General features: G+C 39.1%; 1 protein-coding gene across 12 annotated transcripts in view; it reads left to right on the top strand.

The window, feature by feature from the left end:
• ATP2B2 (ATPase plasma membrane Ca2+ transporting 2) overlaps positions 1-25,547 on the top strand; it is a 392,203-nt gene that overhangs the window by 164,258 nt on the left and 202,398 nt on the right. For 8 of the 12 annotated variants that reach the window (XM_040646619.2, XM_046900106.1, XM_040646614.2 and 5 more), the window contains exon 1: positions 4,754-4,830. The exons of 3 other annotated variants lie outside the window; for them this stretch is intronic. The gene's annotated coding sequence lies outside the window, so the exon portion shown is untranslated. Of the gene's footprint in view, positions 1-4,753; positions 4,831-4,925; positions 5,258-25,547 lie in introns of those variants that run through there. One more of the 12 variants, XM_040646626.2, reaches the window with a different exon arrangement.

Consider the following 25,547-nt stretch of genomic DNA (forward strand, 5'->3'; position numbering starts at 1 on the left):
TCAAAAGGCTGCTATCTTTTCTGTTCAGATCACAAAGGAGCTGATGTTAGCTGTGGATTTAGTTTTAGCTGTATCAGATGTTGCAGATGCTTACTCTGGAAAATACTGATCACTTCTTTGGAGGAGAAACTAAAGATGCTGCTCTAGTGGGAACTTTGTCGTTGCTGTGGTTAGGCAGTGGCAGCAATCCAGGTTTACTTGAACTTTGTTAGGAAGCTCAGTCTTATTAATGTTCTTCCCATAGGCTCTGCTTTCCTTAGGTTCAGTTCTTTCTGAACAGGCTTATGACCTTTCTTCTCACTCAGGTGATCCTGAGAGTCTGGTTTTGTCATCTGAGCATCTGTGCAGAGGAAGGGGGACAGCAGTGCCAGCCCAACCTGGTGGTACATCTGCTCTTCTTGGTCATGCAGATAAGGAAAGGAAGAAAAAAGGGTGTGTTTGTGGTTAGTAGATGGTAGGTGGCAGAGACTGAAGGAAAGGGGAGGTAACTGTGGGTGGTGGCTGTCAGGTAGGTTTGCTTTCAGATACTGAGAAAATTGAGATTCCGATGTAGGAAGTGAACTGATACGGACCACAATAGTTTATCAATCATAAGAGGAAGTAATTTGTATAGTAAATGTTTTAAATGAATGCTTATCTTCTAAACTTTGGTGCCTCAAAGAATAGACTCAGGAATGTGAAATACCCTTTCCTCAAAGACAGGAGAGGGTTAACCACCTAAGCAACTTAAAACTACTGTAACTTAAACTAGTGAATATACTTATTCTATAGTTAGGGAAATGGAAGAGCAGTGGGATTAAGTGACCTACTAACATCTCAGAGTCAAGAAACAGCAGGGCAAGTCCTTGAATTTGAGTGTTCTGAGGTCCCTCTCCTGTACTTTTATTAGGTCATTTTGCTTCTTAGGATAACGTTTGCGCAGTTAAGAAATGCAAACTGTTTCTTTGCAGAAATACTACTGCACAATGTTACAAAACTGGAGAAACACTGAGTCTGAAAACACATTTAATTCCTGTTTTTAAAACATAGCAAATGAGATTTAAAAATATGAAAGGCTGCCAGTCTGCTGTTCTAGTTTAAGTATCTGGGTTGTGATTAGAAAAATATTACAAATGCGCTGATAGTTTCCAGTGCTGTTCCTTTGATTGGACAGTCTTACTGAAAAGGAGGTCTTGGTCCCCAGGATCTGGAAAGAGGAATTAAAATAGTATTCTTGTGTTTCCTGTCATTAATTATCTCATAAAGACCTTGAAATGTGCTCATGAGGTTCATCACCAACACTTATGGAATGACATTCTTCCCTAAATAAATTTGGTAGAATCTTTCTCTTGTCTCCGAATACTTGTTGAGTTGCCAGTTGAGGTTTTACTGGCAAAGCAGTTTCCCAGGTTGTGTGTCAAGCTCAGCAGCTGAAATCTTTCACGTGCTGAAAGCACTGTTGTGGAGCTTTGTAAGGCTAGTCCCAAGAAGCATCTTTTTGTTTTTCTTTTAGTGTTTCTGCTTCTTTTCTGCTCCATTTCTGCTGCTTGCCCTGAAGTGAAGGTGCTAAGTTGTTCTTGCATCAGGGCTCAGTAATATGCCACTGGATGCTGTAATAAGCATGAAGACATGAGAGAGCAAACCTTCATGTCAGGAGAGGGGCATTGTTCTGATGTTATGTTGTTTTGCAGTGTTTTGTATTAAATTTTATTATGAGATCTCTAGAGAAAGTGCTTGCTAACTCTATAGCCGTTCTGAGTTGCGAATGCAGAAAGGCGAATTAGAAAGTGTTCCTTTGTTTCACAGTTGGGTTCTTAAAAATAAATAAATAAAGCCTTTTTCTATTATTACTATTTAATAGATGGCCTATTTTGGGGGCTGGAATTACTATTTTTAGCATTGATTGTAAGATACCAGTGCTGTACAGCAGGTATTCCTTATGCTGAGTGGTTCTGTATCTTGAAGGACAGTGAGTGCACACTGAGCCCTGCAGCAGGAGGCTCACTGCAGGCAGCAGGCAGCCCTTGGCCCAGCCTGGGGCAGGGGCTGCTGCTGGTCTGTGACTGAAGAAAGCATCTGTAGCATCTCTGGAGATTTTGCACTTAGTAGATATAGGTGAGGACAAACATAAGGTGACTTTCAATTCATAGCTTCTTGATTCAAAATCCAGGTGAGCTCCCAGTGTTGTGCACAGAGCCATGACATAGGAGTTCAGTTGTTACTCCCAGGAGGGCAGCTTCTGGGTCTGGCTCCTACAGCACAGGTGGCAGCAGCATGGTGGGCAGTACTGTGGTGAAGACAGCACCAACACTCGCAGTAAGATGTCCCTAGCACTGAAAATAGACTTCAAAATGGTGAGTCTAGCGAAGAGGTTAAATAGCTTGGTCATTTTGTTCTGTGGTAAGGTACATCTGAGGCCCTATGTTAAATGCTCACTGGGTATATTCATGGGGAAACTTGTTCTGTTGGATTAGGTTCATAATATAAGTCCCAACTAGTATTTTTCTTTCCTTTTTAACGTATTTTTATTATTTTCCTCTTCTTCACATTGCCTCGTCTCTTCTCTGTTAATCAGAATAAGAATTAGAGTATTTCCTGATCATGTGGTATCATAGTGTGGTATCATAGTATGGTATGAAGTTCCTCTGGTATGACATGTGGCTGTAAGCTGCAGTCCTCTAAGTGGCAATAGCCAAATGTATGGAACAGTTTCTTATGCTATGTTTAAGTTCGTCATACTATTCCCTATTCTTTTCTTCATCCAGGAAAGGCAGTTAAAAAATCTTATTTAATATATTTTATTACTGTGGCCATCAACCTTTTAGACCTTTCCAAATTATTTATAAACCTTGTATAGAAAAATGAATTTCAGTAGCTACATACTTGCAGATGACCTTAGTGCTGTCTCGCTTTCCTGGCAGAGCAGTAGAGGTCACCAGCATTTGGGGATCTGAACCTAAGCACAACATATCTTAAGTACAATACTTTTTTGTTCTGTTATTGTGTGGTTCAGTGCTGGAATTCAGTTTAGAGTCTGCGTTCCATGCTCCCTAAAGCTGCAGTTTGTACTTGCTCTGAAAAGGGGACATGTCTATGCTTAATATAACCCAAAGTCACTGCGTATAGTGGCCTGACATGCATCTAATTGCCTGTAGATTTCTAATGAGAAAGGCAGTTTCACAGGAGAAAAATCTGTATTGATCCTAGCTCTGATTTAAATTTCACTTCATTTAAAAAAAGAAATCAGCACAGATGAAACTCCCTGATCAATGATCCTGGCTGTGTTTTTTTTTTTTTTAATAGCTTCCATTTTGGTGCAGTGCAGTGCAGACTTTTGGTTTAACCGACTGAATTGATATTCTGAGCAGCGAGTAAGGCAGGATGACAGAGCAGAGCACAGCTACTCCTGTGAGTGCTCGGGGAGGTACGCCTGCTCACAGTTTGCTCGTTCTGCCCAACACAGAGCAGTCACGAAGCACTGCTGTCCTAGGATGCTATGGAAAAGCTCACAACTTCTATATATGCCGTTTTAAACGTAGTTGAATTAAAACAGGACCGTATTTAGCCACTCTCAGGATGGAGTGGTTTGAGGTACAGCACCTGAAGTCACAGTTTGTGAACACGGTACATGTACCAGCCATCATTGACTTGGAAAAAAACAACCTCTGTTAGTTAGTTAGAAAGTGCTGTGTTTCTTTTAAGCAACTGATGTCTTTTATTTTTAGCGCTTGGATTTTTTTTTTCTTGCTTAGCTATAACAGATTCTTCCACTGAAATAAACAGCCGTTAGCATTTCAGAACCCTATGTGTGTAATATTTCAACATCATAGGTAGGCTTTTCTAAAGCAGTAACATAGAACAGATACTAAGGAGCTTAGGGTTAAATAAAACGCTGTGATTCCTCAGAAAGTGCCGAACTCATTGTCATGGGGCAGAGTGCTATAGTTTATATGGTTTAAAAAATTCAAAGCAGAAAGCTCCTGAGGCATGTTTGTGTAGCTTTGCAGGGTGTGCTGATGTGACTGGATCAGATGGAAGCTGAGGACATTTGGCATGCTTCTCCTGCATGGGATTTAGGTTTCTGGAGGGCATGACAGAAGCAAAAATGCAGCAAAAATCACATCACAGCCCGGAAATAATTTCTTAGTATTTTCATTATAATTAACTTTGGCTCTTACATAAGCAGAAAGAGAAGACAGGAGAGGAAGAGAGCTGCATCTTTGTGAAAGGTGAATGTGAGATAACTGGGGAGAGGGATGTTTGTGGCATTTGCTGCCCGCGGTACAAGTAGTTCCTGACCTGGGAGGCGTGTGGCCGCAGCGGCAGCCGGCGCAGCTCTGGAGGGGCAGTGGGTTTGTGCCTGCCTCGCCCCCCGCCCCTCCGGGCACGGCCTCCCCCGCTGCCCCTTCCTCCCTCCCCAGTGACAGTGACAGGACGCGGCAGTCCTTGTCCTTGAAGGTTTCTCCCGTTTCTGAGTAAGTGGCATCTTCCTGGTAGTTTGCCATCTTCCGTTTTTGTCATTATCCCAAGGGAAGTATTAAAATCACAAACAACAACATGGTGGTTCGGTCCATTTTTCTTTCAGAGAAACGTTTTCCTTGCCTACGACGTCTGCCGTTTGCTTGCCTTCTTTAGCAGTGCGAAGCTGCAGGCAATAAACATCAGCGGCGCTGGCAGCGCGATGCTCTGGCAGCAGGCTGGCTGCCTCCCCACCTGCCCGCCGCGATGGTACGGTCTGCAGAGGGACTCCGCTAGTGGAGCTCCGCTTGTCAATCCCTTACAGATGCCGAACGGTGATTACTGCGCTGTGTAATTGAAATCATTTTGGATTTGTGATGATATCTTAGCCAAGTAAGTAGCGGCATCCACAGCATGAGAATAAAAAAGAAAATATATTTCCCCTTTCTGTTCTGAGCTTGTTTATTTGGCAATTTGCTTCTCGGGAAGGCACAAGCTGATGAGAAAATGGTGTGGAGAGCGGGTCTGAGTGATGCATTGGGTTTTGGTTTGTGCCCTGTGGATCTCTGCAAAGGTAATGCTTCAACTTGTGTGGAATATTCTGTAAGGTCAGTCGGAAGCTGCATTGCTGAAAGGCACTCTTGCATCAGAAATAATTCACTGAGGTTTTGTAGGTTGAGAATTCAGTATGATGTTGTCTTTTGAAGCAAACGGGCTTGATTTTGATTAAATGTGTTATTTATTGGTGAGGACAGCACGTGGATGAGATTTTGCTTTTCTCATTGCGGGTAACAATTGGACGTACAGAAAAGATGAAAATGTGAGTAGTACAGTTTGACTTTTTGTAACTTTAATGTTATCTTATGACAGGTAACAGCATTTCTTGTTAGGGAAATATGTAATCCTCAGCTGGGTTTATTTATAGAGCTGCTTGCAGATTTCCAGTGTGTGTGCTTGAAAGTGAAGGGCACACAGAATAACAACAAAAAAAAAAAGTAGTGCAGTGCATTTCTATTGAAATGGATTAGAAAATGCTGCTACAGGAACAGGGAAATGTATGTAATTTTTAAGCCTGTATAACGTCTCCTGTGGGAAGATGGGGAAAAGCTTTCTGTGGTGTATGGTCCAATAATGGATTATTCTTACAGATATATACATATTTATTAAAAAAGAGGAATCGGCCCCGAATCCCTGCATGCTGCATGGCAAAGCTTTGGACTGCTCACGAAACACAGAACGCTTTAACAGAAACCATAAGATCACAGGAGTCATTTCCTATTATGTAAAGGGAGATTCTGTGCAGCTGATCCCTGCCTGCAGCACTGGCAGCTCCTCTGCCCAGTGGTCCAGGGCAGCAGTCGAGCCCTTCCCCAGCCCCTCATTCACTGGCCTGGAGTTGTCCTGTGCAGGCTGGGGCAGCTGCTGGGGCATTGTGCGTCGGGGGCTGCTGCGACCATGGCTGTGGGCAGTCCTGGAGCACTGGGGCAGCCAGGAGCAGATGCTTAGCCCTGTGCTTTCCATATCTTCAGGAAGGTAAGTATTGAAGTTGCTAAAAGGAAATGTATATTCCTTCATGGTAAAACCGTTCATTTTCCCATTCATATGCATCCAAAATGCTGCATACTTATAAGGACTTCTGGTCATTTGACCTCCTTAGTATGTTCTGCTAGAGACTGTTACAGGATTGCAGAGCTGTTACACAAATGCGGATGCTTGAAAGATAGCTGGCATACCTGATAGAAATAAAGCTGTACTTTTATTTCTGGGCTTGGTGGTTAATATTAGATATATGCGGTACGAAATTGATGATGAAAGCTTTTTGTTAGCCTTTGCTTAGTAAAAGGAGATTACAGATCTACTTCACAGTCCACATTTTTTTATGTCAAGATGCATTCCCGATTAGCATTTAATTTGTGAGAGGTCATCCATATGCATGACTAGCTCTTGTACCTTGCTCTGAAATAACTGTTTGACTCAGGTATCCAGCAGGTCTTTGATCATGTACAGCTTTTACTTTGTTCATGTTCCTCTCATTTTAATCAAAATTGCTACCTGTGAAGAAGCATTTCATATTTTCCTTGTAGTGCTGTTAAAATGAGTAAGTTTGTGAATAAGGCAGTAAATTAGGGCTTGCAGATACGTTGTGTATAGTAATGCAGCATGAGCATCTTTCTTTTACCTTGCTTTCTTTTCTTTTTTGCGCCCCCCCCCCCCCCCCCCCCCCTTCCTCATCTTTTCCATTTTTCTTTTTACATTTCTGAGGAGAATTGATTTGTGGCCCAGCACATCACTGATAGATACACCTGCATTTTCACAGAAAAGGTCATTTTTTTTCTGTTGGCAGTGGAATGATATTTCTCATGCTTTCTGCATATATAACAAGGCTTCATGCATGTACCCTGCCACAGCCTGGAAGAGTTTCATGCTTCTCGGTGGGATTACAGGTTACAGAAGATGTGGTAATGCTGAACTAGATACCATACTGCTCTTTTAAGAGCTTCCATGAAATGACATTTCTAAGTGCATTTTTCTTTTAAATTTTATATCATGTATCTAGGAAACAGTTTCAAAGGATTTTTTTTTCCTTTTCTCCCAGCAGGAAAAAAATGTTCAGCTTATCTTTTCTAATGCTCCAGAATTTGTGATGCAAACATTTTTCTAATGATAGAAAAAGAAAATCTTGTCTGTATACTGAAAATGTAAATATATATTGTGCTAATATCTAAGAATTAGGTAAGATAGAAGCATTACCTCTTCATAAATTTTAATTCTGCAATTTGTATTTTCAAATGTGAGTTGTATATGTAAGAACTCCTTATTGCATTTTGAAATAAATATAGAAGTCATGACCTTGCACCTATCTCTAACGTTTACTAAACCTCATTGTACTGCAGTAGGACGACAGCAGCTGATAGTTCTGTAAATTGAACCCACCTCCTTTTAATAAATGTAAATACTTTCACAGGTCAGACTTAAAATAACGTTCTGAGGGGAAGAAGGCGGTTTAGTTGGTTCACCCTAATGTGCAACCTAGTAGAGAATAAGCTCAGCTTTTGCTGGATTTTTGATTATATTTTCAAGGAGAAACAAAGAAGGGTATTACAGTTCACTGGAATTTAGCAGGTATTGCTCCCTATGTATTTCTGGCTGATTGCTGAACTAAAATTCATTATGCTCATACGTTATCTGATCAACTGTAGAGAAATCATGATTAAAATTACGTATTTCCAGATAATTTAAATAAGCCTATTGAAACAGGGTTATAGAAAAAGGCTGAGGATGATTATTATGAAACCAGCAGCTCTAGAGAGGTTTTTTGCTTAATTCATGTATTAAAATGTGTTGCTAAAGCTTAATACAGTCTCTCTCGTGTTTCCATTAATTTCCTTTTCTTGTTGAGGTAAGAAGGTAGCAGTGAATGCACTCTGAATGGAGGCTCCCTGGCAGTATGGCTCAGTTGCAAATCTCAGTGACCGGGATAGTTCTGCTGCCTCTGCAGCACCTGCAGTCCAGGCGCTGTGCTTGCCATTAGGAAATCTCAGCCTAGATTCAGCTCGCCGGGGCTTTATCATGCAGTGTGTGGATGCTCAATACTTTAAGACTGTATAGAATGTATTCCTGTATATCACAGATCAGTATGTTGTATTCAGAGGTTATATATCCTCGGTGGAACGGTTGCATAATAGAACAGAATTTCTTCCAAGGTGGATTATATTTTGTATGCTGGATCTTTATATGCAAGTGTTTACATGTCATAAAATACTCTCAGCTTTGGTTTCTTACACAAAGCAATGAAGATGACCAATAGCATTTTCTTGTCATTTTTATATATTTGTACAGAGCACAAACATTTTACAGCTTTAAGAGCTATGGGGTCTTGTTCAAAGTTTTGCAGATTTTATTCATGTCTAGAGAGAGAAAAATGCTTGCTTACTTGTTTTTCTTGATGTATGATCCTATTTTCTGTATTAAGTATGGAGAACTACAGTTGTTGAGAAAGAATCAGTATGCTTAATTTTATTACAAATTATGAATACACTTTTTATTACAATTTGAAATAAAATGAAGCATTTTCTAAAATAGCTTAGTAACGTGAAAGTGGTTTTAGGATGCTGGCTGGCATCACTGCAAAAGAGCAAGACATACTCCTCTGAATTATTTCAGGTCGATCAAATACGAAGACTCAAGAGTGATGTGGGATGCCCAGCTAAGTATCAGACTTTGCACAGTTGAGGAATGGTAACCAAGTTACAAAATATTTCTAAAGTAGCCATTGCAGTTAGAGGTTATAAGGATTGTGCACCGGGCTATGAGAGAAGTCCTAGAAGCAGTTCCTGTGTAAACGTAGAAGAGGACCAACAGAAATAACCACAGATTATTTGGAAAGTTTGTGCAGTTTCTTTCTTGTCTCCTTTTCACAAATGGAGATGATGAAATAGGTTGAGGAGCTAACTGGTTTCACAGAGCCACAGATTCAGAATAGTTGAGGTTGGTAGGCACCTCTGGAGATCATCTGGTCCAACCACCTGACCCAAAGCAGCTTCAAAGAGAGAAGGTTACTCAAGGTCTGGTCACATTTTGAATGTCTGCAAGGATGCAAACTTTGCAGCCTGTTCCAGAGTTTGACCCAGATTTTTTTTTCACTGGGCACCGCTGAGAAGAGTCTGGCAGCATCTTCTTTGCTCCTTCCCATCAGGTACTTAAACACTTTGATAAAGTTCTGTCCTGAGCCTTCTCTCTTCAAGGCTGGACAGCCCCAGCTCTCAGCCTCCAAGTGCCATTTGAGATGTTCCAGTCCCTTAATTAACATTTTATCCTTTCACTGAAGACCCTCCAGGAAGTCTGTGTCTCTTGCTCTGGGATCCCAGCACTGGTCACAGCAATCCAAATGTCCTAGGAGTGCTGAGCAGAGGAAAAGAGCACCTCCCTCAACATGCTGCCTGTACTCTGCCTAATGCAGACCAGGAGGCTCTGTTTGCCTTCTTTGCTGAGAGGATGTGTTTCTGACTCCCAGTCAATTTTGTGCCCACCAGAATTCCTAGGTCCTTTTCTGCAGAGCTGCCTTCCTACTGGTTGGCCCCGCTGGTCCTTCCTGGGGCTGTTTCCTTCCCAGAAAGAGAACTTTGCACTTCCCTTTGCTGGGCTTTCTGAGATTCCTTTTTGCTCATTGCTCCACCCCATCCAAGGTCTCTCAGAATGGCAGCAGATCCCTCTGATGGCATCAGCCACTCCTCCCTGGTTTGTATAATCTGTGATCTTGTGCATGGAGCACTCTATCATGTCATCTAGGTATTAATGAAGACATTTGGCTATTGCATCACAGACAGCGGATGGAAAGTAAAGAAAAGACCTCTGTGTATCCTTTCTTCACTAGATGATTCTTTTTGTGGTATATGCCAATATTTTTACTTGATTACTAATGAATACTGCTGTGTTAAGAAGCAAATTTCTGATGTAACAAAAGTAAAACTCTATGAAGATGCATGTTTGCTTAGGCCAGAATGCCTTTTCTTGAGTGTTTCCTACTTAAAATGGAACCAGAATTTTAGGATCTCAGAATTCAGCCCAGAAAGGAAGGAACATACTATAAATATAAAATACATATGGTCAATATTCTGGATGTGTTTAGAATTCAGACCATGAGAGATGCAATACTGAAGTCCAATACACCACTTCTGCATCCGAGATGCGTTTTGGAATGTACATAGACTTGAGAACTAAAAGGAGAAATTGGTGATTTAGGTTTACTAAACAGTTATTTTATATACTAAAGAATGAAGGCTCACAGCTGGTGAAATAATTTCAAATTGATAATTTCATTCAGTGCATTTTAATTAAAGTGAGTTAAAAATAAAACCATATGAAATGAATTAAAAATAAAATGAGTTTCAGTCCAATGTGCTTTGCAGCTTGCTGAAAACTCTATCGCAGAAATTGAGGAAGTAGGATGAGGAAAACGCTTAACTGTTCCATGCTGGGTGAAGAGGTATTTTAGTCATGTCTGGCTCTGGCCATCCCAGCTCCTGTCCTCTGGAAGTAGTTGAGTGTTTGAAGCAAATGACGCTCCTCGTACATGCATCTCTTTTGAGGAGTTTTACTTACACAAGAACTCTCTTCAGTATGAGTTATCTTCTGTGCTCTTATTTGAATTAGTGCGAGCTTTGTACTTTGTTTTAGGATGAGATAGGATGAGTGTCTTAAATGTCTTCAAAGATTTCTCCATCTGTATACCCCAGCCAAAGTCTGGTGATAACAAAAAACCGACCTTGCTAGACACAACATTCAGCCACCACAAATAAAATAGTGATTGAGCTGACTGTTTGGTCAGTCATAAATGTTCTGCAAAACTAGAAGGGCCTCAAACTTTTCCCATTAGCCAGCAGGTTAATTAAAGCTGATTCAGCAGAAGATACACAAGTGTAGACTCCCACTGACCAGGAGTGAGAGCCTGCTTTCAGTGCAACAGTTCTCCATCCAAGAAACCTGAGTCAGCCTGCTGTCATGGGTGAGATAGGAAATGTCAACGCATGTGAGATCTGGGTACCAATTGATTACTCAAGATCCAACAGGAAGGAAGTTTTACCCTACTTGATCTCACACATGCAGCGTGTCCTGGGCATCCCCTGGCATTTGTCTCCAGGCATCTCTGTGATCTCAGGAGCCAGCCCACATTTCAAGGTCATTCATCCAGTCTTTACTTTTGTTTTTTAATTCCTCTCTTGCTGTGTCTTTGGGGAGCCCTTCTGCTGAGCCTCCTCTTCCTTCTGGAGCTTGATGGCTCTGGTTTTCACAATCCCAGTAGTCTCTCTTCAATAATGGGATGCGCCACTGGTATTTAGTCCAGGTATTATCAACATCTGCATCCAGCTGCAGCCAACAGAAAGCAGGTTGCTTGAGAATCTGAAGTTCAGTTTTGGACAGATGCACCCACATATATCCAGTTATCTGCTGCATTCAGTTACTTACCCCTTTTTTCACCTACAAGAGGAGCACATTTCTCAATTATGAATGGTGGAGGTCTTCATTCCTATTGCCTTTATTGCCTCTGGCCATTGCCTTTTGAAAGCAAACATTACCATCCGCAGTCTTTGTTGCAGTAGGATGGATGAATATATTATAATGGTTGTGCTCAGCATCTAACTAACCTTGACAAAAACCGATGCTGATGAAGCACAATAAAAATGCTGCTACTATTATGGCTTGTCTTTCAGAACAGTACACTTTGTGTCACACAGGTAATTAGAAGAGAGCGGTGTTCCCAATGAACTCTTCCAGCCTTCCTGGGAAGTGTGTGATCCTGAATGTCAGGAGGCAGCATTGATTTGTGTCCTTCGTAAGCTTGTTTAGGAAGAAACTTGTCCTGGCCGAGGATGACCATTGGATTTTATGCTGCATGCTTAGTACATGCCTTTCCTCAGCCTGAAATATAATGAAGCTTTTGCCTGTTCTAAAAATATATCCACTGCTGTCTGATATTGAGAGAACAGTGAAATGCAAGTGCAGTGAAATCATTTTGTGCTACTTTTCACAGTGAAATGTAATAGTCTCCCCCTTCTCCCTACTGAGAGGAATACCTAGCAATGAGTAGTTAAGCTAACCTGGGAAATCTGAAGAATTCTGTGCAGTTTTAGACTCACTACAAGTTGTGCATTATATAAGGAGGACATTTTCAGTACAGCAGGAGTGGTTACCTCTATAGTGCTTATAGAGGGAAATTGTTCTGCCAACTGCTATAGGATAACGTAGCAATGCTAAACCAGTATTACTGAATAAGATGGCTGAAAATGCCAACAAACAAACCATTAGAGCAGGATGATTACACAAGCAATGGTATACCTTATTTTCATGCATTGTACATCCCTATTTTCTCTATAGGCTTGGGAGCAAACTCTCTGGGTTTTGCAGCGTACTTTCTTTGGCTCATACCAAGTGTTTGATGTTTCTTGTCCCCTCACCACGCTGTTTTGCACAGGACTGGCCAGGCCTCCTTGCCATAGAGGGGCAAGGCAAAAGGGCTTGCCACTGTCTTGAACCAAGGACTGCCGTAATGTTCCTCTCGCTGTGCCAAGAACTCTCCTTCAGATCATAAGGACTGTGAGCTGACGTTTTATTACTAAGCATCTATATGTGAGGGGTGCCCAATTTATGTGTACGCACTGCTATATGCACAGTCCTTTTATTACATGGTTTGATTTTAAATTTTGTTCTGATTTGTCAGTAATATTAATGGGAGTTTCTGTGTTCTCTGCATAGTGCTTAAATATCATAAACAGGCATAAAAAGTGCAGGGATAGAACTTATTTCCTTGTATGGGCTGAAGAAGGGGAGACACAAAAAGGAAATACGGCTTTTTCAGAACTTTGTGATGCAGCAATGAGATGTAGGTAGAGATGGCTACAGTCTGTCTCAGTGCAGCTCCTTCTGTATGCAGGTGGGACCGGGCTCACGCCCAGGCAGGGGGACAGCCGCTGTCTGTGACTGGTGACAGAAGTGACCTTGGGGAGGGCAGAGTGAGTTAACAGAGACAGATTGTGCTCAGACTGTGACAAAAGGTACTGCTGCAGAGATTGAATTGCTATCTATTTCTTTGGTTATCTCATATTAATAGAGATGTGCATTTTAACAAACTATTTTTTATGCCGTTCCATGCTTGTTACAGATTTCCCACCTGACTCTGAGGGAATGCTTACAGTAAATAAATAAAATGAAAAAGGGAAAAACAAAAACTGAGGAAGAGACATATCAAATCTGCAGTGCAGAAATAGGATTATATATTTATCTGACTTCTCATGTAGACAGATGATTAATATAGTACAAACTACAGGGTTTATAGCTTGGTATATCATTAAGGTTCCCTGTAGCTCTAATGTGAGAAGATAATAAATTAAGTGTCCTCTTCCCTGCCCTTGTCCTCCTTTCTCTAGTTCAGAAACATAGTTAGAAGTTTTAATTTGAAGGCGTATTTCTGCTACTAGAGCTGAGGAAGGAAAGAAACGAATGAGAAAATGGCAGACATCTGAAGTGTCATTTTTTTGGAACTTTTTGAAGCATTCAAATTGAGTGCATGAGGTCTTAACATACAAGTCTCATTTGCATATCTTCTTTGGATTAAGAGGATATCTTTAATGCTAGAAAAGTAGTTTTGGGGATGAATTTTTTAAAAACTTCTATGAAAAAAGAAAAAACTCATTTCTTAATCAGGTCCAGTTTCCTTTTAAGGAAATACTGTTCTCCTTTATCTTATCTGGAACAGATGGAAGCTGTAGATACAGGACGTGTCATTGCTAAAGGTTTTATTACCGATACAATAAATAACAGTATTTTTGAAACCTTAATTGCAAAACCCTGAGAAAAGGACAGTTAATAGAAGTGATATTGTGAAAGAACACATGATAAAGTAACCAGAAATATACATATGTATTTTTGCTTTAAATCAGGGCACTTTGTTTTGTCTGGGAGACGGTAGCACTGATAGCTTATTCCTGAGATCTGTGGTCAGTAGGAATCAAAGAAGATTATGGTCTATGATTCTGTGTAAAGCTTGTGTGCCAGATTTATTACATTAAGTAAAATATGATGCCTAACCTCTGCAGAGACATGACCTGAGGACTGCAACACTGGCATTAGAGTTGAAGTGGTAGGCTCAGTGCTGAAGACCAGTAGCACAAGCTGGAAACTCCACAAGGATTTTCTACTGATATTCGGACAGCTTTCATTTTGATAGTTGCTTGAGAAGAGTTTTGACCATTGCTGAATTAGGAAAGAGAAATTCTTCAACATAGAATAGGAAAAAAAAAAAAAGCGCTCTCTCTCATACATATATAATTAAAAAATATTATATATAATATACATAGGCCACTCTGAAAGTAATGCCTCCTATTTATTTCCGTGGAAATGACAACAGACACAAAAAGCACAATAACGCTATTTGGTAGAGCAAATTCTCAGCTACAAAACACTATTTTTCAGCGTGGTCACCACCATTAGCTCTGCATTTTCACCAGCAATGAACAAGAGCCTGCATGCTGTGCTTGTCAAAATCTGAACCACCAGAGGTGACCCAATGTCATTGTTGCCACTGCTGAAATGCAACACCCGCTGTCTCACTGTCCTCACACCCACTGTTTGGTCTCCATAAATGCTCAGCAATTTTTCTGCATGTAGGAATTCAGTGACACCCCTTGCTTCGTACACACTTCCATGTCAGATGCTATTTTGCCAGACTGCCCCTCGGCTGCCATCTCTCATATAACAACAGAATGTAACGGAATATTGGTGGGAAAGTTTAGCTTCCACTGCCATACAACCACCATATACCACTGATCTCGTGGATCAACACAATAAAATAGGATGCATTACTTTTGGAGCCATCCTACTATATAAATATTGCTTGTAAAAGCACCTTGGTTTTAGAGCAGTTTCTTTAAAGCTCTTTTTGTTGTTTATTGTATAGTTGAATTCCATTCAGGTTATTCTTTCAGTGGTTCACTTGCAAACAATAACAATTCTGTACTCCCTCCCACACATAGGATCCACTCCCTTCCTCAGTAATTCTTGTTTGACCTTACAACTTGTTCTCCAGAAGCTTTCATGCCAGCTGCCAGATAGTCTGTTTGGGAGTTACTCAGGAGTGCTAGCAACACATTACTGTGTTGGTCTGCTTTTTGCATTTGCTTTCCAGTGAAGGTAGAGCCTCAAAGTTTGAGGAATTAGTTAATTCAAAATTTTATATGGATTTGACTTTCACTCCCATGGCTCTGCCTTTTTATAGCAACAAAGTCCCACTGCAGTAATAAAAAGGGAAGAACTTGTAATTGCTTCAGATAAAAATTTCTTGGGAGCTGTGGAATTCATTCCTGCAAAAGATTAGGCTGAGCATGGAACAAACCACTTTCTCCATTCAGTTACGCAGCACTAGCCATCTGTGGTGATGCCCGTAAAGGCTGGATGAAAACATGTTGAATTCAGTTTAAGAAGGAGGAAGAGTCTGTTGCCCTTTTTTTAATTTATTTTTTTCAAAGGGCTCTCCCTGGAATTGCTAAATTGTTATTACATGACTAAAAGTGAGGATTGATCAGCTTCCATGGGAAAGGCAGAGGATGGTATTATGTGACTGCTCATAAGGAGTGAAAAAAAGTTTGTCGACCAGTGACACTGGTTTAGAGGTGTTTTGAGCTGCTTAGAGGATGGAAAAGTTCTTGCTGTGATTATGGTATTTCTGAGGGCCTCTGTTAATTGGGGCAAAGTTTTCTGCCTGTCTTGTGAACCGAAGTCTTTACCCTAGAAAGCCTCACTGGCGTTTACAATAAGATGCTGTAATGCCTGCATTGGAAGAAGGCTTTTACAGTACATCTGTCTGGTTTGATTGTGCAGACATGAGAGTATTTGTGATTTTAAAATCACTCCTAAACGTTCTTATAGGCATTCTTACAATATATGTGCAGTAGTCCAGTGGCTGTCGATTTGTCTTTCATATATCCATACAACCTATGTGTACCCAAAGTCTTCAGCAATGGTTTACTCCTCTGAAGCATTGTTATCAAAACTCAATGAGGTTGATTTTAGATCTTCATCTCTCATAAATATATACCCATAGAAGAAATGTAATTTTCTGTGTGGTTTTGTGTGACTTTTTGAGATGAGTTGTTGAGAATTGAGGTCATGCTAGTTCAGCCTGGCAGCCAAGTCCCTGAGCTTGGTTGTCTCTACAGCCAATGTGTCCCTAGAGGTTTTTGGCTTGGACTTTCTTGCTTAATAGTCTCACTCAGTCTTTTCCCTTTCTTCAGACTGGTGGCTGTGTTGGTTTTTCCTGCTTGTTGATCTTCTTCAGCATCAACTGCTTTCATTAACGTTTTTCAACAAAGTAATGAATCAGAATAAATCGCTACTAATAGAAATATAGGAACAGATTATGATTTTGCAAAGCTGAACTGTCTCAAAGGAGATTACGTATTTGAATTGAACAAATACAACTTCATAAATAAACTAAATTAAACATCATCTAATTTTGCTTTGGAAGCCAAATAATTTTAATCCATACTCAGCTTCGCATGGAAATGTTTTGCAACTCAGTTTTATTCTTTGAAGCATTCTAATTCATATTTAAAACTAAGAATGTGCCAAATTGAACAACAGTTGTGTACTCTGAATAAACGTAAAAGCTTGGGTGCATTACATAACAATCTGAGAGCTGGCAAGAGAAAGTGATTGCCTTTGTGAGTGTCCAAGTAGCAGTGTAAAAACTGTTTCTGAGAACTCAATATTTCTCTCAAAAGCAGTCTGACTGATGGCATGTCTGAAAAGTCCTGTAGGTACAGCTCAACATGAAGTGACAGATTATGAGAACTCTGTATATTTTCTCCAAAAAAATTTCATGCAGGAATTGTGCTGGGGCAAATCTTACTCTGATGGCCTGCTTTTTGAGCAAATTCTTGTTCTTAGATGGAAGAGGTCCTTTTAATGCAAAGCATTCTTTGGAAGCATTTAAACACCAAATAAGTTGATTGCGATTGAAAGCCACCTTCTTATTAGAGAAGAAATGATCTTTTAGACCATTAAAAAAACCTGTTATAATATTAAGTAACAGGGTTCAAGAATTCTTAAGTGTTTCAAATAGCATCCACAAACTTGAAATAAGATTTCAGTCCACTTACATTCAGTGTAAAAACCATGATCAGAAGCCATATTCCAGAAATAGGCTGAAATATAGACTTAAGTGCAACTCTTTTTAATGTGGTTGTTAAGTCGTTCTGTATAGGTTGCAGAACACACCTGGCCAGTGGCTTAAAGTAGTTGGCTGTGGTTTTCAGAACTACTTGGTTTCCAAGTCAATGAGATTAAGAATACCAAGAACTTTTTTGTCTGATATCTTGGAGATCAAACAAAGCATGGGTAGTGGAAGTCTTGAACAAAGGTTTTCGCGGGATATATTTTTCTTTTAGTATTAGCATGTTTGTTTGTGTTGGAACACAGCAATTCCAACAGAAAAATGGGGAAAAACAAAGAGCAACTTTTTTTTTTACAAACTTTTTCATATTATATCACTAATATCCATAGTAAAATACTAGTTTTATTACCACAGTTCTGTGGTCATAGCAAAATGTTAATTTTTCCTATTATTTGAATTATTTTCTGCTGGAAGTTAACAATAGAATAAAATGAGCTAATTCTCCTCAGAGATTCAGAAATGCTGTGGATTAGTAAATGTGTTCCTTCAAGATAGGAAGAAAACCACAGTAAAGAACTGCTTGATGCAAACTGAAGTTTTCTTTGTTTTGCTAGTGAAGATATCCTGCTCTAATTGCCCGAGACTAGCCCTTATAGCTGCCCTGATGGCAGAGAGCCCCCTATTAGAGCAGCAGCCAGCAGGGTCCTAGGACTTTTTGCTGTATATTTAAACTGCTGTGCCAAATGGCGTAAGCAAGAGCAGCACAAGGACGCTGTGACTCATGCAGGCTGCATCTCCAGTGAAGGTCTTGCTGGCAGTAAAGCTGTTAGCAGTCTGTTTTAGCAAGCATTGCTGAAGGCAGGTGAAGGACCCAGCAGGAGAAGAGATGCAGTAGACAGGCTGGAGATAGCGGCCATCTTCAGAACCCAGCAGTACAGAATGCGAGGACTTGAATTACTGAATTTCTTCACCTGAATTGCAAGCCAGCCATCAATAGCAAGAGAGTGTAGAATTTGGTTCTGTTTGCTTTCTCTTTCTTTGTGAAGAGGAATTCTGAGCAGCTCTCCTGGCAATATATATATTTATAAAAATAACAATCTATTGCATGTCAAGCCAAAAATGTGATCCTCTTGTTGAGATCTGTGTACAACTTCCTCTGAAATGAAGGAAAACTGCTTTCTGAAATTAAGTTTACAGCCATTCTATTTGCTTGGTATAAGGAAGACAGATGATAATGGTGTGAGTGCTGCTGCTTTAGTACTTTTCTGCATTTTCAGTATGTTCTTGAATACATTTGCAGTGATGATGAGCTGAAAAGACAGATGATTTCATTAGTAGAAATTAAGAGGCAAAAGCTAGATAAAGATGCTTTACAGTGGAATATTTTCATAATCCTGCATTGTAGAAATACTAATGATATGCAGGTGTTTGGTCCTACAGGGTGTATTGTTGGTAGACACATGCTTTTCAAGGTGGGAGCAATGAGGAAGGTTGGGTAAAACCTCGTATATTTAAAATATAGAAAATCAAAATTATTAGTATTTTCTGTAAATAGTAGTTACCGCATTTTGATGGTTCTTGTAAAGTCTGCTGCAAAAAATATTTGGCCTAATATCTTTGGTGTTTCTGGTACTGCATGTCTTCAGAGAAAGAAATAATATAATTGAATGCAGTTTTTCAAAGCAATATTTTGATTCTTCTGCTGTGGATCGTAACAGTTCTTTTGCCATTGAACTCCTGGATGCATTCCAGTCTTTATGAATATGATTGTTATTTTGGGCATGTTTAGTTTCTATCCTTCATCTCAACTATCTGTTAATTATAGCAACCAATTTTTATGTATTTGGATCTTCTAACCATATTGCTTAACAATGAAGAAGTCTGGTTAAAAAAGCCCAGGATTTTCTTTCAGTAAGTAAAATACCTGATCTTTAGAGTTTCAGCTGCCATTACACAGCAACCAGCACATTGTTCTCAAAAACTGGTGCTTGACAAAAAGCAGCTTTTTGGATGGTACAGAGAGGATTTGATTTTTGAGTAATCAAGCATGGTGCTACCTAGCAGTCAAGCTAAAATCTAATTTGGTCAGAAACATTAAATATTCTCTTAGTACATGCAAGTTATTGATTATTATTATCATTATTTTTAGATTAAAATTGGTATTCATTAATCATTCACAGAGAATAATGCAAAGTAATATACTTGGTTGCAACTCAAACAAAATAACCTCAATTCCAGCAAATGTTTTTAATCAAGGGCAAGTAGTCTGGTACGATGCTGCAGAATTGTTTGCTAATGCTGTGCCAAGCAGATTTTTAACTGTGTGTTGTCAGGAGTTAGTGGGGCTAGCGTAGCAAACCCAAGAAACAGAGCTGGACAAATTTCAAGCACAGCGACTCGCACCGTGCTGCTCTCAGCTGAGGGACTGGCAGGCATGCTGTCCTTTGCGTGCAGAGAAAAACAAAGCTGAATTTCAGAATTAATGTCAGGTATTGGTTGTGCTGGTAGAAATGCATCTAATCGAATGTGTGCAGCCTCTGTTGGTCTGATTAAGGATTGTCATCAGTAGATTTCTCTAGAGATAAATATTTAATGGTGGTCCTCAAGAGGCTGTGCAGTTCACCCTGCTTGCTTTCTTGAGAAAATGTTTCCAAAGCTGCATAAAAGTGCAAGTCCTAAATATTAGCTGACTCAGTATCAATCACTTTCTTTTTCCTAAAATATCCCATTAACCCCATGGCCTCCCAAAAACATGGTCTGGTTCTGAGATACTCCATATTAGAATTTTAAATGTAAGATGTTGTGCACATGAATAAATATCATTAACATCAATTGGCAGTGTCCTACATAGTAATTAGTTTCATGACCAATGAAACATTCAGAGGTTAAAGAAAAGAGAAAGTACCTGAGTTAATTAGAACTATATTAATATATATATTATTAGCTCAATGTATAGACTGTTTTTTTTTAGGTTATTTAAAGTTTTTCAGACTTCAATGTAAATCCAGCTGTGCTATTTACTAATTGTTTTTGATGGCATGAGTTTTGCAGTCATCTCTGCTTTATGGAGTTTTAACCCAGATTATTTTGTTCTAGTTGAGTTACACAACATCAGGCTGTCCATACAGATGAAGCAGATAGATAAACAGGAGGGGAGTGAACTCTTTGAAAGGGCAGGTAATAGCAGAGCAAGTGAAAATGATTTTAAGTTGAAGGAGAGAAGATTTATGTTGGATGTCAGGGGGAAGTTCTTTACAGAGAGAGTGTTGAGGTGCTGGAATGGGCTGCCCAGAGAGGCTGTGGATGCCCCATCCCTGAAGGTGTTCAAGGCCAGGTTGGATGGGGCCCTGGGCAGCCTGGTCTAGTATTAGATATGGAGGTTGGCAGCCCTCCATGTGGAAGGGGGCTCAGAGCTTTATGGTCCTTCAGGTCCCTTCCAACCCAAGCCATTCTGCGATTCTATGAAGCAGGTGCATAGTACCTAACATAGCCAAAATAATAGAGTGAAAAATTTGCGGCCAATCCATAAGAATTCTATGTTAAAGAAGGAGAGAGGGAAGTAACTCAGTCTGCATTTCAGGCATATCTCTAGACTAAAGAGGAATAAATTTTTGGTTGACACAGCTGGATTGCGTTTTGTTTCCCATGCTTCCTAGAAAACCATTTGTTTTAATGTCTTTCTTGGATAATGGATTCAACAGATTTTCTATTGCAGAGTTCTCATAATTACTCCATTTTCGGTTTTGAATGGATGGTGCTGTGCACGATTGAAAATTGATGTAAACCACACTGTTGGTTTTAAGAGGTGTAATTTGAACATGTGATATGCTATAATATATAGTCTAATGTATGTTTAAAACATATGTAACTTGGCTATCAGGTATCTTCCTTACAATTCTTTCTTATTAATAGTATTTTCTGAAAAAAATAGATTTTGACTACTAGATACACTTCTGTAATAGAAAAGTATGTGAAAAGCATAATACAAGTAAAATGTAATGGACTACTAGTCAAATTATTCTCCAGATGAGACCTCTAATTTCATGCAAATTTATGGCTGTGCTTTAAAATCTGTAGCTATAATATATCTATGGTGATGTTCATTTTTGAATGTGCAAGTGGCATTAGGTCAATCAAAAGCTTTTTGTGTATGTTAATATTTTGGAGTGGTATTGTCTTTCTGTCTTTTTCTTTGGTTGTTCATCAGCAATGCCTGCCTGGGCAGGTGAGCCATTCAGAAGTCCTTTCTTACTTGTCTTTATCATTTGGTCCGTGAAACATAGAAGCCACTTTCAATTTACAGTTAGCTCTTCTTATTCCTATTGCTTTCATGCGAAGAATATAGCCTGTTACAGTGGTAGCAGATAAATATATGTGTTTTTTCTCTTTGACCTTGATTTTATTTGCTTTTTGGAAAAATTCCTCGCTTCTTCATAATCAGAAAAACCTTGTCATGAGTTTAAGTAATGCCATAATATGTATTCTTCTCATGTTACATTTAATCTTTTGTTTTCTTTTTTCTTTTTCTCTTTTTAAGTTCTCTTTCCTACTCATTTTTGTGAAGATTTAACTAGAAATTTAATTTAAAAAAAAAACAGTCCTCAGAATTGAGTTGTTTTTTTGGGTGGCCAGTAAATGACAGAATGGAAAACATAATAGAGTGTATACTGAAAATGAAATTGAGTAGTGTGTAAAGTAAAATTATTACTGTTTTTGGTGTGCAGTTGTGTAAGAAGAGTACTTCTGAAAATGAACTGAAGACAGCATGTACAAATACAGAAAATAGGGTATGATGTTTTGAGCACAAGGCATCAGATCATTTATAACAACAAATAACTGTGCATTGGTATCATCTTAAATATCTCAGTATGTGCTACTGAAGCCATACCTTTGGTTTTGTTTGTTTGTTTGTTTGTTTGAATTGTGGTTCCTTTCTAATTATTTCAGTAAGATAGGTTTTGACTCAGATGTTGGACATGATGAGCATTAATGCTGAATACTTGAAAAGAAACACTTTGGTTTAGCTGCCCTTAAAACTGATGAGATGCTGTCTGCTGGTGTGTGGCAGGAAGGGATGTGCCATTCCAAAATCTTGCCAGATCATGGGAAAGTGCATTGGGTCGGACCCTCTGAGAGATACAGTATGAGATTCCATCATCAGCTCTATTGACATTTTCATCTCTTGAGCACTTTGTTGCACTCTGTACATTCCCGTAATGTTTTCTGTTGGTTTTTTTTCCTTCTTCTCTGTATGTACGTATGGGTATTTACATATACACACATGGATGTATATTTTGCATATTTATCTATATATGGATGGATATAAAAATTCACTTCTTTTAAAGGAATGCTTGGTGAATTACCTGACCAAGTCTGAATGGTTTAGTAGAAATTAAGTTAAACATTAATTTGATAAAGTGTAATGAAGTATTAAGTAAAAACTTAGTAACAATGACAAAGTGACAAAGTCATCAAGTATGATCTTGTCCTCTTTTTGTGAGAGAGAAAGGTATGTGAAGTACTACTTCAGACACATGGATGGTGTTCTCAGTCCATGATGTATGTTTGCAAATATGTTTGTATACAGGCTTGTAATGTACAGCAGTGTTCTTCACATCAGCCATTGGACTACATAGTCTACAAAGACGGAGATTTTTTCCTGTAAGTCTTATGATGGATTTTCTAGGAAAGAACTTATACATTAAAATCCCATAATGAATAGTTGTTCACTTAATTGAAGTGATTTAAAAGACTGAAGAAATGACTTTGAGAGAAGAGATTCAGCTTGAATTTCATTTTCTTAGACAAGAATACCTTAAAAGGTATTGGCAGCTTCTTCTCTCATTTCAGTCTCTGTCCTCCCACTCTGTGACAGCTGCTACTCAGCATTTTTCTTCTACTTAGTCTTGATGAGCAGGTTTGGTTTTTTTATGATTCCTGTTGGACTTGAGCTGAAAACAGTTGGTGCTCATGAATATCATTAAAGTTGGTGGGGGAAGAGGCAGGTAGTGCAGCATCTTTTGCTGCAGCTCTGATTGCATTATACATTTTTTGTGAGTCTAGTGTCATCTTTATACTTGATGAAGGGATAAAATGCTGGTTAAGCAAACTTAACCTTTGGGAATAGGCAAATGTGTTTGCAAAATGTAAAGAAAACAGTGATCTGAATTGAAGCCAAGCAGAAGTCTTCTACATTGAAATCAAACTGTTTGGAAATCTAAAAAAGCTGTTCTACTTAAATTAACTTTCTGAAGCTCTACCCAGGTTTTAGTTATTGATAATCAAATTGTCATCCTCCAACTCAAATAAGAAACACGAAAAACATTTTAATAGAAATGGTTATAGAAAAATTTTGGTAACTTTTATCTGTGGTTTATTCCCAGTATGTTAGATTGTAGCTAACGTGAAAGAACTGCTATTTCATGTAAAAACATGGTTAAAAAAGTTGTTTCTCAAGCAGAACAATTACTGAGAGGAAGTTACCTACACATCCTAGGCTATCTTCATCAAATTTTATGCCGTGATATCCTCATCCCATTACAGTGTTGTGTCTTAACCCTGTCCACTCTTCCATTTGATCAGTCTCCATCCGTAAGCCTCCCTTCTGATAGCCATATCCTCCTGTGGTACCTGACCACCCTCCTCTCCCTTTCCTGCACTCTCCTACATCGCTCTGCCTACTGCTGGGACCGATGGCCACCTCCACTGTTGAAGGCGTGTGAGCTCTGCCTGTCTGGTAAGCCAAGAAGAATGGCTGTGTTGCAACTTTTCCATCAGTATTTGTGCTATGGAGGCTTCCTCCTCCTGATCAGACTCAGAGAGATATTCAACTGTTCAGGAAAGTGGTAGGACCAAAATACTCATGAGTTCTCTTTATTCCATCAAATTGATTGTAACTGGTGACTGAACTCAAAGAGAGTCGGGGGACAGATGGTAGTACAAAGCCTCATTTCCTGGGGAAGCATGCTAAATGGTGAGGAGACCTGTTTTGATAACTTTATGGAGAAAGGAACGGATTTTGTGAGCATAACCTCTAATTTTGCCATTGTGTAAATAATGACATTTTGGACAAAGACACACATGTTCTACAATAGAACAGTAGAAAAACTGTCTTTCCAAAGATCTACTTGTTTTATTGCAAATGCTATATACTTTATCTTAGTGTGTTAAATGCAGAAGTGGATAATGTTCGTACATATATATATAATGTACGTAAAATGTAGGTATAATGTACGTATACATATAACATGTTATAATTCACCTGTTCCAAATGGGAAATATTCCAAATTGTGTTAATTATACCAGGCCAAAAATAATTTAATGCCGTTGCACAATTACTTCTGTTACTGTAGCATGAGTGCAATAGTTATTTATCAGAAAATTTTTCAACAGATGACCAAAATGGCTTTTTTGACAATACCAATTGTTGGATTAGGAAAAAAGATTACATCTGGGTAGTAAGTCTGAAAGGCCCTGAATGATATGATTTCAGTAAATGTCTGTTTGATGGCATTAATCTTGACTTTTATGAGAAATAACCAACTCTTAAGATTTGCTGTTACCTAATATTTAGTACTGAATTTACTCTGTGGATGAACGTGTTTATCGATATAACAGTGGGATCTGTCTGGACATTGCTTAAATGAATATGCTTGGTTTAGAAATAGAGATGGAAACGATGCAATTGCTGTTTTTTAGCAAATTACAGTGCTATGTTTACGTGGTTCTATTCATCAAGTGAAGATGGATCATATAAAACCATAGTATGAAAAATGAAAAGTTTGCATGTCTAGAAGACAGCATTGCAGAATGTATAATATACCCCTGTCTAATATGCCACGTTTTTAGTTTGTTTTCCAGTAGCATACTCTCTGCCAGTGCAGTTTTATCTCTGAAATCAGTGTGCAACTGCTGTTTCGAGCCTTTGAATTCAGTCCCAGTGCTATTCACTGGAGCGCTGTGTTCTTTCCAATGAACCACTGAATAGTTCACTGCAGAACTATTGCATGAACATTTACTTTTTTCAATTGTATCTATCTAAAATAGCAAATCTGCCAGCAGTGAACTGTGAGTGAGATGTAGGAATCTTTAGGAATCACTTTTCTTTTCTTGTCAGCATTCACCTAGAGGGATGTCGAATTTTTTTCTGAGATCTGAAATGATGAATTCTAACTTCAGTGTAGGTCCAATTGGAAAAGCAATGATGGAGGCAAAGTTATCTGGCTGTGTGTTTATAAGGCACTTAGTGAAAAATACATCACCTGGCTATGGGAAATGAAAGCCTTAAGAAAGGAGCTAGTAATTAAGCTTTTTGACAATGACAATGTTGGAGAATTGTTATAAGGGCTGAATGATGTGCAGTACCATCAAGCACTGTATATTTCTCCTTACATGTCTTCCTAGTTTGGACTGTTTTTCTTTTCAAATACACTCACTGAATAGG

This window comes from Gallus gallus, chromosome 12 (assembly GCF_016699485.2).
Source record: "Gallus gallus isolate bGalGal1 chromosome 12, bGalGal1.mat.broiler.GRCg7b, whole genome shotgun sequence".
Taxonomy (NCBI): domain Eukaryota; kingdom Metazoa; phylum Chordata; class Aves; order Galliformes; family Phasianidae; genus Gallus; species Gallus gallus.